Below are 14,647 nucleotides of genomic sequence, written 5' to 3' on the forward strand. Positions count from 1 at the left end.
TCACAGGTGCTCTTTGTATTCGTTTTGTTTACTCTTTACCCATTTGTTATGTATGGTGTGGTGCAAAGGAATAAACAATAAATATAAATTTGTTGCTTAGTTACCTTCATTGTAGGAATTTGTGAAAAACGTGTCTATACTACGAACGAAATTAAAGAACCATATGCATTTTTATTTAAATTGTATGTAGGACAATGTTACCAGATATAAATACATATACATACATATGATGATTTGTAGTTTAATGTTCAATATGTTTAATGTTTCAATAGATGGCGCTTAGTTCGGTTTTCTAGAAATTGTGAGACTGAAAAAAAAAACACAAATCTGTTGAACTGAGAACAGTTGATAAAGCTGCTGAACCAGAAATCTTTCTCCCATAAGCTGGACAAAAACTGTATGAGATGATAACACAGAGGAATTAGAAGTTGTGTAGAACAAATGTTGCTTTATTCAAATTGTAATGATTGGCAGGAAATATTACAAGGTGCTAGTAAAGCCAATGGATCTGTAAGTGAAGATAACTCCTTGAAGCGGCGACGATCCCCGGAACCCAATAAAGCATGAGTTTATAGAAAGAGAACAAAATGATTTATAGTGAGAACTATGTTAACACAAAGACAAGTAAGGAAAGTATAAAGTCGGGCGGGGCGGACTATATTATACCCTGCACCACTTTGTAGATCTAAACTTTCGATACCATATCACATTCGTCAAACGTGTTGGGGACTATATATAAAGGATTGTCCCAAATACATACATTTAAATATCACCCGATCTGGAAAGAATTTGATAGACTTCTACAAAATCTATAGACTCAAAATCTATGTCGGCTAATGCACTAGGGTGGAACACAATGTTAGTAAAAAAAATATGGGAAACATTTAAATCTGAAGCAATTTTAAGGAACTTCGCAAACGCTCGATATATATGTATTAGAAGTTTAGGAAAATTAGAGTCATTTTTAAAACAAATTTGAGAGATATATCTGAATCTGAACCGATTTCAACCAAATTTGGCACGCATAGCTACAATGCTAATTCTACTCCCTGTGCAAAATTTCAATTAAATCGGAGTAAAAGATTGGCCACTGTGGTCATATGAGCCTAAATCGGGCGAACGATATATATGGGAGCTATATCTAAATTTGAATCGATTTCAATAAAATTTGGCACACTTGACTACACTACTCATTGTACTCCTAATGCAAAATTTCAACCAAATTGGGGTAAAACTCCGGCTTCTGGGACCGTATTAGTCCATATCGGGCGAAATATATATATATATATATAGGAGCTATATCTAAATCTGAACCGATTTTTTCCAAAATCCATAGGGTTCTATTCTGAGCCAAAACACATACTTGTGCCAAATTTCACGGACAGACGGACATGGCTATATCGACTCAGGAGCCCACCCTGAGCATTTTTGCCAAAGACACCATGTCTCTATCTGGGTGTTGCAAACATATGCACTAACTTATAACACCCTGTTCCACAGTGTGGCGCAGGGTATAACGATCTTGTTTGGCAAAATTTTATTTCTATAGAAAATTTTGTCAACATTTTATTTCTATAGAAAATTTTATCAAAATTTTACTTTTCTCAAAATTTTATTTTAAATTTTCTCAAAATTTCATTTCTATAGAAAAGTTTGTCAAAATTTTATTTCTTTTTCCATTTGTTTTGTTTTGTTATTGTTGGTTTTGTTCTTTAAGCATTGTTGTTATTTTTTATTTCAGCTTAAAACCATACATTGACTAAACTACAAGAGTAGCTTAACCAACAGAGGAAAAGAATGTTTGTCAAATTTATTTGGGCAAAGCCCTATAGACTGCAAGATGGTTGGATGGACGCACGTTTCGGAATTACCACATTCCTCATCAGCATCCTCTACTTGCAGCAAAACTATCAACCAATTATCAGAATAAATTCAGGCAGTTTATTAAACCCAACAAAAACCACACTTGAACCCTCCGAAAAAAGGTTTTACATTGATAGCCGGCTTATTTCTATAGAAAAGTTTGTCAAAATTTTATTTCTATAGAAAGTTTTATCAAAATTTTACTTCCATAGAAAATTTTGTCAAAATTTGATTTCTATTGAAAATTTTGTCAAAATTTTATTTCTATAGAAAATTTTATCAAAATCTTACTTCCACAGAAAATTTTGTCAAAATTTTATTTCTATAGAAACGTTTGTCAAAATTTTATTTCTATAGAAAAGTTTGTCAAAATTTTATTTCTATAGAAAGTTTTATCAAAATTTTACTTCCTTAGAAAATTTTATCAAAATTTTACTTCCATAGAAAATTTTGTCAAAAAATTTTATTTGTATAAAAAATTTTGTTAAAATTGTATTTCTATACAAAATTTTGTCAAAATTTTATTTTTAGTTTTTCAAATTCTTTTTCTTTCTGTTTTGCCAAAGTTTTATTTCAATAGAAAATTTGTCAAAATTTTATTTCCATTGAAAATTTTGTCAAAATTTTGTTTCCATTGAAAATTTTGTCAAAATTTTATTTCCAAAGAAAATTGTGTCAAAATTTTATTTCTATAGAAAATTTTATCAAAATTTTACTTCCATAGAAAATTTAGTCAGAATTTAATTTTCGTGGAAAATTTTGTCAAAATGTAATTTTCGTGGAAAATTTTATCAACATTTTATTTCTATAGAACGTTTTTCCGAAATGTTGTTTCTATAGAAAATTTTGTCAAAAGTTTATTTCTATAGAAAATTTTGTCAACATTTTATTTCTATAGAAAATGTTGCCAAAATTTTATTTCTGTAGAAAATTTTGTCAAAAATTTATTTATATAGAAAATTTTGTCAAGTTTTTCAAATTTTACTTCTTTTTTGTCAAAGTTTTATTTCCATGGAAAATTTTGTCAAAATTTTATTTCTGTAGAAAATTTTAGCAAAATTTTATTTCTATAGAAAATTTTTCCAACTTTTAATTTCTATAGATAATTTTGTCAAAAGTATATTTCTCCTCTTTGCAAAATCTACCACAACATAAATAAAGCCACCAATCTACCAAGCAGTAAAATATCTACCATTTTTGGTAGAATTCTGCCAATTCCAGCAACCGTGGTTGCGACCAGTCAGAATCGGCCTCCGTCAAGGCCCGCATCCATCCCAATTTGAACCGAACACAAAAAAGTTTTTCAGCTGTAATTTATCCTATTTCAGTAATTATGTTATGTTTACATTTCTAAGTCTATCAAAGCTTCTCTACTATAATGTTATTTTTCTTTTTTCCATAACGTTTTATGGTGAAATGTATAAAAATATTGCCACATGTTATCGGAGACTAAATTTATTAAAATAAACTAAATTTTTTCAATCTAGAACATACAGAGTTTTTTTGTCTTGTCTCTAGCCTGAAAGTATATAAAATATAAGAATTGCATTTCTGAATAACAAAATAACCTACCTTTGTTATTTAGCTGGATGCTCTTTTTGCATGTGGTCAATGTGGTAGTGATACAAATAAATGATAGAGAATTTCAAAACGTTTTGTCTAAAGTGTTAAATAAATTCATTTATTTGTTTTAATTTGTTATTTTACTTACTTTTCTTTACAATGACGTTTAATCTGTATTATTTTTTTTTTTTTGTAAAATTATAAACAACAGCAATATATATAAATATTGTAAGCGAACATAAATAAACTCATTTTAATAGTAGCTAATGTCTGACATTGCTATGGAAATGAAACAAGCCAGTATAGAATAAGGTGATTTGCAAAATGTCTTAATTTCAATACGTGTATAGACAGTCAGCAAACAACCAAAAAAATATTGCACATGATTTAACATTTTTTTCGGCTAAGTTTAAATAATTTGTATCATTTTATTAATTATGAATATGTTTTTAACCTATTTGAACCAAATAAATATAAATTTCCCATTAAAAATATGAAAAAAGCGGGTTATAAAAAAAATTGATTCAAATGAACTTCCTGCGCAGTTAAAATAAGGACTATCTTTGGAAGTTTTTTTTTTATAGTTGAGCCTTGAGAAGAACTTCCAATTTTTTTTGTTGGTGGGATGCTATCGAAGTCCATTAATACCGTGCTAACGACGTGTTTAATTTCCAAATTCAGACTCGACTTCAAGTAGAAATTATGATATGTTTCAAGTAAAAAATATTTATACACTTCACCACTACTGTGGTACAGGGTATAATAAGTTTGTGCATTTGTATGTAACGCCAAGAAGGAGTAATCATAGACCAACCTTTTAGTATACGGATCGGCTTAGAATTAAATTCTGAGTCGATTTAACGATGTCCGTCTGTCTGTCTGTTGATGTATTTTTGTGTGCAAAGTACAGGTCGCAGTTTTAGTCCGATTGTCCTAAAATTTGGTATGGGGTCCTGTTTCGGCACAAAGACGATATATTTTTCACCCGATCTTCCTCAAATTACGTACATCCGAATATTTTATGAGTCTCGAAAAACTTGCAAAATATCAGCCAAATCGGTTCAGATTTAGATATAGCTTCCATATATAGCTTTCGCCCGATTTACACTCAGTTGCCCACAGAGGCCAATTTTTTGCTCCGATTTAGTTGAAATTTTGCATAGGGAGTAGAATTACCATTGTAACTATGCGTGCCAAATTTGGTTGAAATCGGTTCAGATTTAGATATAGTTCTCATATATATGTTTTTCTGATTTCGAAAAAAATGAAATCGCCACTGCTTAGTCGAAAAGTTGAAAAAATGACTCTAATTTTCCTATACATCTAATACATATATATCGAGCGATAAATCATAAATAAACTTTTGCGAAGTTTCCTTAAAATTGCTTCAGATTTAAATGTTTCCCATATTTTTTTTACTACCATTGTGTTCCACCCTAGTGCATTAGCCGACATAAATTTTGAGTCTTTAGATTTTGTAGAAGTCTATCAAATTCTGTCCAGATCGAGTGATATTTAAATGTATGTATTTGGGACAAACCTTTATATATAGCCCCCAACACGTTTGACGAATGTTGCTTTGCTCTACAAAAGGTCAATAAACTTGAAGACGATTTCATTATTTTTGAAGAATTTCTCGGAATTATTAAAGTCAAGTGAAATAAAATTTTCTTTCATACAAAGATAGTCACGTTAAAGTCTAATTACTTACCTATAAGGACTAAACGACTTCATTGACAAGTTTATGGTCTTCTGGACAAGGAAAAAAAAAACGCTTCTTCAATGCTAAGCAAAATTCGCATTCGTATTTTAAGGACAAGAAAATATGAAAATATTTTTTTCAGTGTGGTTGAAATCAATACAGAGTTAGAAATAGCTCCCAAATTTTCTTTTGCTATTTTATGTTACTTAGCCTCTTTGGTATTTCACATAAATATTTCGTGGGATCCATGGTAACTGAATTTGCCTTAATATGACTTTTCGATTTCTTTGTTTACATATGACCGAATTTAGCCGTTAAATTCAAATTTTCTGTGTCGAAATAAATGTACAAACAAGGCACATTTTAGCATTACAATCACGGTTGATAGTAGAATTCTACCAACAATGGTAGATATTTTTACTGTTTGGTAGATTAGAAGAATTTTTGCTGGTTTGTAGATTCTAAAAAATATTCCTTTCCAACTAAGAGGTACCTTACAAATTCTCTATAGAAATAAAATTTTGACAAAATTTTCTACAGAAAAAAATTTCAACAAAAATTTCTATAGAAATAAAAGTTTGAAAAAAATTCTATAGAAATAAAATTGTGGCAAAATTTTCTATAGAAATAAAATTTTGACAAAATTTTCTACAGAAATAAAATTTTGACAAAATGTCTATAGAAATAAAATTATGACTAAATTTCTATAGAAATAAAATTATGACTAAATTTTCTATAGATATAAAATTTTGACAAAATTGTCTATAGAAATAAAATTTTGACAAAATTTTCTATAGAAATAAAATTTTAACAAAATTTTTTATAGAAATTAAATTTTGACAAAATTTGTATAGAAATAAAATTTTAACTAAATTTTCAACAGAAATAAAATATTGACAAAAATTTCTATAGAAATAAAATTTTGACAAAATTTTCTATAGATATAAAATTTTCCTTCGTTTTGTTTGTTATGGTTGGCTTCTCTTCAATCGTTATTGTTGTTTTTGATCTCAGCTTAAAGCCATGCATTGACTAAACCACAAGTGTAGCTCAACAACAACAGAGGAAAAGTATGCTTGTCAAATTCATCTGGACAAAGCCCTATAGACTGCAAGATGGTTGGATGTACAGCTGTTTCGGAATTACCACATTCCTTATCAGCTTCCTCTACTTGCAGCAAAACTATCAACCAATTATCAGAATAAATTCGGGTAATTCACTCAACCCAAAGTGAACTACACTTGAACCTCCCGAAAAAGGGTTTGATAGTCGGATACTGCCTAAACAAATTTGCCAGCATATCTCTTTTCCTTTGCCAAACTCAAATCATCGATTTGAATGGGTTTGTTTTTGAGCGTGTTTGACAAGCATACTTTTCCTCTGTTGGTTGAGCTACACTTGTGGTTTAGTCAATGCATGGCTTTAAGCTGAGATCAAAAACAACAATAACGATATAAAATTTTGACAAAATTTTCTATAGAAATAAAATTTTGACAAAATTTCTATAGAAATAAAATGTTGACAAAATTTTCTATAGAAATAAAATTTTGACAAAATTTTCTATAGAAATAAAATTTTGACAAAATTTCTATTGAATTAAAATGTTGACTAAATTTTCTATAGAAGTAAAATTTTTACGAAATGGTCTATCGAAATAAAATTTTGACAAAATTTTCTATAGAAATAAAAGTTAGATAAAAATGTCTGTAGAAATAACTATAAATTTTGACAATTACTTCTATAGAAATAAAATTTTTACAAAATTTTCTATGGAAATCAAATTTTGAAAAAAATGTGTATAGTAATTAAATTTTGCCAAATTTTTTTATAGAAATTAAAATTTGACAAAATTTTTCTATAGAAGTAAAATTTTTACAAAATGTTCTATGGAAATTAAATTTTGACAAAATTTTCTATAGAAATAAAATTTTGACAAAATGTCCTATAGAAATAAAATTTTGATAAAATTTTCTATACAAATAAAAATTTGGTAAAATATTCTTTAGAAATAACTATTAATTTTGACAATTACTTCTATAGAAATAAAACTTTGATAAAATTTTATATAAAACTAAAATTTAGACAAAATTTTCAGTAGAAATAAAAGTTTAACAAAATTTCAATAGAAATAAAAATTTAACAAAATTTTCTAGCAAAAAAAAATTTTTTGACCAAGAAATAGACTTTTGACCAATTTTATTGTAGGTATAAAATTTTTTATACAGATAGAAATAAAATGTTGACAACATTTGTTATAGTAATAAACTTTTTACCAAGTATTCTATAGAAATAAGCTTTTGACAAACTCTTTTATAGAAATAACATTTTAACAAACTTTTTTATAGAAATAAAATTTTAACACAATTTTCTATGGAATTAAAATTAAAAAAAAAAAAAAGATCTATAGAAATAAAATGTTGACAAAATTTTCTATAGAAAACAAGTATGGAAAGTCTAAGCACACTTGACTACTCTACTAATTGTACTCCTAGTGCAAAATTTAAACCAAATTGGGCTAAAACTCTGGCTTCTGGGTCCATATAAGTGCATATCGGCCGAAAGATATATATGGAAGCTATATGTCAATCTGAACCGATTTCAATCAAATTTGGCACACCTGACTATAGTATTTATTGTTCTCCTGGTGCAAAATTTCAAGCAAATCAGGTAAAACTCTGGCTTCTGGGTCCATATAAGTGCATATCGGGCGAAAGATATATATGGGAGCTATATCTAAATCTGAACCGATTTCTTCCAAAATCAATAGGGTTATATTCTGACTCAAAACAGAAACTTGCGCCAAATTTAAAGGCGATTGTACTTAAACTGCGACCTAGACTTTGATCACCAAAATGTGTTCACAGACAGACGGACGGACGAACATGGCTAGATCGACTCAGGGACCCATCCTGAGCATTATTACCAAAGACTCCATGTATCTATCTCGTCTCCTTCTGGGTGTTGCAAACATATGCACTAACTTATAATACGGGAGCCACCGTTGTGCAATGGTTAGCATGCCCGCCTTGCATACACAATGTCGTGGGGTCGATTCCTGCTTCGACCGAACACCAAAAAGTTTTTCAGCGGTGGATTATCCCACCTCAGTAATGCTGGTGACATTTCTGAGGGTTTCAAAGCTTCTCTAAGTGGTTTCACTGCAATGTGGAACGCCGTTCGGACTCGGCTATAAAAAGGAAGCGCCTTGTCATTGCGCTTAACAAGGAATCGGGCAGCACTCAGTGATAAGAGAGAAGTTCACCAATGTGGTATCACAATGGACAGAATAGTCTAAGTGAGCCTGATACATCGGGCTGCCATCTAACCTAACTTATAATACCCTGTTCCACAGTGTGGCGCAGGGTAAAAAAATGTTGACAAAATTTTCTATAGAGATAAAATGTTGACAAATTCTTTTGATGGTTTGTCTTTTCGGAAGGTTCAAGTGTAGTTCACTTTGGGTTGAATGAATTACCCGAATTTATTCTGATAATTAGTTGATAGTTTTTCTGCAAGTAGAGGATGCTAATGAGGAATTTGGTAATTCCGAGACAGCTGTACATCCGATCATCTTGCTGTCCATAGGGCTTTGTCCAAATAAATTTGACAAGCTTACTTTTTCTCTGTCGGTTAAGCTACACTTGTGGTTTAGTCAATGCATGGTTTTAAGCTGAAATCAAAAACAACAATAATGATTGAAGAATTAACCAACAATAACTAACAAAATGGTTTGGTAGATTCTAAAAAATATTCCTTTCCAACTAAGAGGTGCTTTACAAAGTTTTTACAAAAATAAAATTTTGACCAAATTTTCTATAGAAATAAAATTTTTACAAAATTTTCGATAGAAATCAAATTGTGAAAAATTTTTCTATAGTAATAAAATTTTGACAAAATTTTCTATAAAAATAAAATTTTGACAAAATTTCCCATAGAAATAAAATTTTGACAAAATTTTCTATGGAAATAAAATTTTGACAAACTTTTCTAAAGAATTAAAATTTTGACAAAATTTTCTAAAGAATTAAAATTTTGACAAAATTTTCTATAGAAACAAAATTTTGACAAAATTTTCTATAGGAATAAATTTGTGACAAAATTTTCTAAGGAAATAAAATTTTAAATAAAATTCTTTATTTTGCCAGCTTGAATTGAAAATAATAAAAATAAATAGATATCAAGCTTGGCAAAATACAGAATTTTATTTAAACTGAAAAAGATCGAATAAAAAAACAAAGTAAATCAAGCGAAATAAAATTTTGACAAAATTTTCTATAGAAATAAAATTTAACAAAATTTTCTATAGAAATAAATTGTTGGCAAAATTTTCTATACAAATAACATTTTGACAAATTTTTCTATACAAATAACATTTTGACAAAATTTTAAAAAATGAGGTATTTTAATTTGGTAGTTTTTTGATAAAATTTTCTCAAAATTTTGGTAGATTATTTTTGGCTCAAGTGGCAACCGTGATTAAAATATATAAACGTTTTAAAGGGTGATACGGTCAAAATTTGGTCAAGGGAAAACGCGTGTAAATCGGTGAAATCGTTTATTTAAAAAATCAAATTAAATTTCTTTTTCAAGTTCAATTAGTATAAAATTCAGGAAAAATATTCAGTTAGGCTTTCGCTTTTCCAAATCCGAATTGCCGGGCCTCACGCTTGACACCTGCCATCAGATTTTGTACAGCCACCTTGTCCACCTTCTTCGCCGCAGAAAGCCAGTTTGCCTTGAACTGCTGCTCGTCCTTAGCAGGTTTTTTGGTCTTCTTTAGGTTCCGCTTGACAATAGCCCAGTATTTCTCAATTGGGCGGAGCTCTGGCGTGTTGGGAGGGTTCTTGTCCTTGGGAACCACCTGCACGTTGTTGGCGGCGTACCACTTCATGGCCTTTTTACCGTAGTGGCAAGATGCCAAATCCGGCCAAAACAGTACGGAACAACCGTGTTTCTTCAGGAAAGGCAGCAGACGTTTATTCAAACACTCTTTCACGTAAATTTCTTGGTTGACAGTCCCGGAAGCTATGAAAATGCTGCTTTCAAGCCACAGGTACAGATGGCTTGCCAAACTAGATATTTCTTTGCGAACTTTGACAGTTTTATGTGCTTGAAAATATCTGCTACCTTTCCCCTTCCTTTTGCCGTATAAAACTCCTGTCCCGGAAGCTGCTTGTAGTCGGCTTTGACGTAGGTTTCGTCGTCCATTACCACGCAGTCAAACTTCGTCAGCATCGTCGTATACAGCCTCCGGGATCGCGCTTTGGCCGTCGTATTTTGTTTATCATCGCGATTTGGAGTCACTACCTTCTTGTAAGTCGATAGTCCGGCTCGTTTTTTGGCTCGATGCACGGTTGTGGATGATACACCCAGCTTATTTGCGGCATCTCGGAGAGAGAGTTTAGGGTTTCGCTTGAAACTACCGGCAACTCTCTTTGTCGTCTCAGCGGCTTCCGGTTTTCGATTTCCCCCCGATCCAGACTTCCTGGCTGTCGACAAACGTTTCCCAAACACTTTAATTACATTTGTAACGGTTGATTTGGCAACTTTTAGCGATTTTGCCAGCTTTGCGTGCGAGTAGCTCGGATTTTCGCGATGCGCGTGCAAAATTTTGATAAGCTGCTCTTCTTGCTTGGGCGGCATTTTGACAACTGAAGAGTGAATTCCAAAATCAAAAGAGGAGCAACATTCGACACACACACACCTTCAAAATGAGGGGTGTTTAGGTTTTTTAAATGCAAAATTGAAAGAAATACGTCAAGTTTATATTGACCAAATTTTGACCGTATCACCCTTCAGTAAAAAAAATATCCTAGTAGATTAATTTTTAAATATTTTTTTAAAGAAGTGAAACCCTTCAGTATACCTTTTTAGGCCAAAAATATAAAATAATGCCGTGGAGTTGCCTTCCCTGAAATATTCAAATTAATTCTATACATTTAATGGGAATTCCTATTGTTCATATATAATTTCTTTAAGAGTTACAAAAAGGAAAGTCTAGCAAGAGGGGCCTCCGCCAAGTACCAACCAATGGAGAATAGGGTTTTTGTCTCAGACCCAGTGTTTCACTTCCCTGCGAATTTCAAAGAAATCGTAGACAATCTCAAAAACTCGGTAAGATAGACAGCAAGAGTTTCCAATCAAATAAGAAAATCATACATTGTTTACAAGCTTCATTATCCTTTACCTTCTCTATAAATTTTAAATAAATTAAAAATCAGCGTTGCCAGAATTGTTTCACCAAAAACCGCTAGATTTGCCCAAAAAAATAGCTAAAAAAGCTAAAAAATGCTAAAAAATAGCTAGAAAAAAAGCTAAATTTTTTTGTATCAAAAGTCACATTTTTGATTGAAATTTAACAAACTTAAAGGCTTTATTTCACTTACAATGCAAACTATTTTCATTTTAATTCCACTTCTATGAGACTGTAACAATATCTAAGGCATATTAGCTCTGTTTGCGTATTCGATACATTTTGATTACTATCACAAATTTTTTACTGGAAGTCCTTCGTTTTGTGGGAGCTACCTTCCTAACACCTCTATTTTATTTACTTGTTATTTTAAAATATTAAATGATCTAAGCATGCTTTGGATTTGGTAAAAAAATGATTTGTAATTTTTTTAAATAAAATGTTTGTTTGGATTTGAAATTGTGAAAAATTCGAAATACATTACTTTTATTTAAATTGTAGAAAATACCTATAGTTTACATTTCCCAGTAAAAACATTTTCCTTTTCTTCATGAGCTATCAAAGTGCTTTAAAAACGTGCTAACGCCAACTTAAATTTCCAAATTCAGACTCGACTTCAAGTAGAAATTATTGTATATATACGTTTTTAAAATAAAGTGTTGAAAAACATCTTCTATTTTTGAACGCTATTTTGGTTGGTGGTTAAGATGCAAAAACCCCTCACATTTAAAGACTATTTCATTTATTCTTCCTTCTTTCATGAAAACATACCCATTTTTAAGTTGAATCACTTAATTATAAGGACAAAACGACTTTATCGTCTTTTGGACAAGGAAAACAGTTTATATAAAAGAAATTCACAAATGCTATTATAACCAAAATTCGCGTTCGTATTTTAAGGAGACGACAATATTTTTTCAGTGCACAAAGCTATTCACATCTACTATTTTAATTTAGTAATATCGTAATAACTTTAGAATATTATAATAACATAAAAAGGATAAATGAGTCAAATGATAATATTCCCAATAATTTACTGAAAGTTTTCTAACAAATTTGTATGGTAATAGTAGATTTAAAGTTTACGATAACCTTTATGTATATAATGAAAATCTTTACAACAAGGTGTATTTGCTACAAAAATGCCCGCATAATGGCTGGACTCATTATTAATGTTTCAACTGAGCTTTGAAATATGTGGAAACCCTTATACTTGCAGCAAGGCTTAGATAAAAACGCCGATTTATCCATATTTCAATAGAAACATGTCGAAAATAAAAAAGCCAAAAATAGCTAAAAGGGTCATGAAAAAAAGCCAGAAAAAAAGCTAAAAGCTAAATGCATTTTTTTCCCGCTAAACGTCTTCAAAAAAAGCCAAATCTAGCGGGAAAAAAGCTAAATTGGCAACGCTGTTAAAAATTAAGTTTTTCTATCCTACCTTTCCCCTCTCGGACTCGGCTATAAAAAGGAGGTCCCTTGTCATTGAGCTTAACATGGAATCGGGCAGCACTCAGTGATAAGAGAGAAGTTCACCACTGTGATATCACAATGGACTGAATAGTCTAAGTGAGCCTGATACATCGGGCTGCCACATAACCTAACCTAACCTAACCTAACCTACCTTTCCCCTCTTGGGCAAAATCTCTCTTTCTCTCTCTATGGGATATTTATTAACTAATAATTTTGTTTTTTTTTTTTTTTTAAATCCTCTAAATTTTAGTCTGCTTAATTCCAAGTGAAATTAAAAATCCTCTAGTAAATCAAGTGTTAAATTTTTGTTTTCGAACATTTGGCAATTTACAAATAAAACGAACAAAAACTACACCAAAAAAGAAAACTAACTGAACCTTACTTCCAAATCCTAATTAACAACCACTTTGTTTGTTACAGTTGTAGACCAATCGTTTTTCAGCGGAACGCAAAAGCAAATTGGAAAAACAAAAACAGAAAGTCGAAAACATGGCAAAAACAACACTTCAAAAATGTTAGTTTTGCCACTAATGATGGCCATTAATGTCACAATTATTTCTAGTGTTTTAATTCGCTTGTTTTTTTGCTCTCGCCAAAAAAAAAACACCCCTCGTTAATGTAATGATGCTTAACAGTTTGGTAATGGTAAAGAGAAGACTACCAAAGAGCTACGAAAATAGGGATGTCGTGAATAGTGAATCCATAATGAACGAAAATGTAGGCAAATAATGCTAAATTGGTTGTAGAAATTTTCATTGATTTTTTTCTGGATGTGCATTTTTCACATCACAGTTAGGAATATAAGACCAATTTCCAGGCTTGAAAATAGAGTATTTGAGTTTTTATATAAATTCTCTTTCAACTCCCTCTATGGCATCCCTATATGAAAACTCTGAATTGTAAAGCATACGGATTGAAATGGTTGTCGGTTTATTTTGATATTTGTTTTTTTTTTTGCCCTTTTGCAAAAACGAATTATTTTTGATGGCCTTTTCACTTTGCCCGTTTGTTTGTTTTTATCTTTGAGTAGCCAACATTTTTTTTCGCCGAGTGTAACTATGGCAATTTCCTTGTTTTTTTTCTACGTTCTCTTCTCTTTCATCTCCCATCTCTCTGCCCTTTTATTTAATGTAGTTGTGTGCGTGTGTGTGTCAGTGTACAGGGAAGCAAACCTCTTAATTGTTAATAATTAGGTGAGAACTAAGTTGAATTTCCCTCAAATGATAATTGGTCTTAGGTAAATTTGAGTGGGAGACCACAAAAACACATTTGGTTTGCTCCTCTACAAGTAGAGCAGGGAATAATGAGAAGCCACTGCCGTTATTATCGTGGGTTAGTGGTTGTGTTAAAATGATTATTGGCAGATGGTAAGAGATTTTGCTTTTCTTTTCGTTTATATTTTGGGAGGAAATGAGGAATAATGAGATGTTTGTTTAATATCGTCCTACGAACATCTGTTAACGAAGTCCAATGATGTTTTTTTAAGAGGTGTTTCACCAACGCGAAAACGTACCAAGTTTTCGAAAAAATAAAGTACATGGGCAATTTAATGCTTTAGATAACCATTGAATGACTTCGAGACAAAGTTGAGGGTGATTTCTGCGAATCTTGGTAGAATCCTGGTCAGGGCAGCATTGGCTGGAACAGCGACCTAGCTGAGTACACAGGAGTATCATGCGAGGGCGTTTGAGTGTGTGGGGAATACCTCAAAATATGGGTAAGACTTGTGGCGAACATGAGCAACTCGGAACAATTAAGAAAAGGGTACAAACCATAGACTGCGGCAGTCTATGAGGTGAGGACTATGGTGTGAAGAGAGTTGGGACTGCGACCCTTACAAGTGTACAAGTCAATGG

The sequence above is a fragment of the Haematobia irritans genome, chromosome 2 (genome assembly GCF_050003625.1).
Source record: "Haematobia irritans isolate KBUSLIRL chromosome 2, ASM5000362v1, whole genome shotgun sequence".
In the NCBI taxonomy this organism is placed as follows: domain Eukaryota; kingdom Metazoa; phylum Arthropoda; class Insecta; order Diptera; family Muscidae; genus Haematobia; species Haematobia irritans.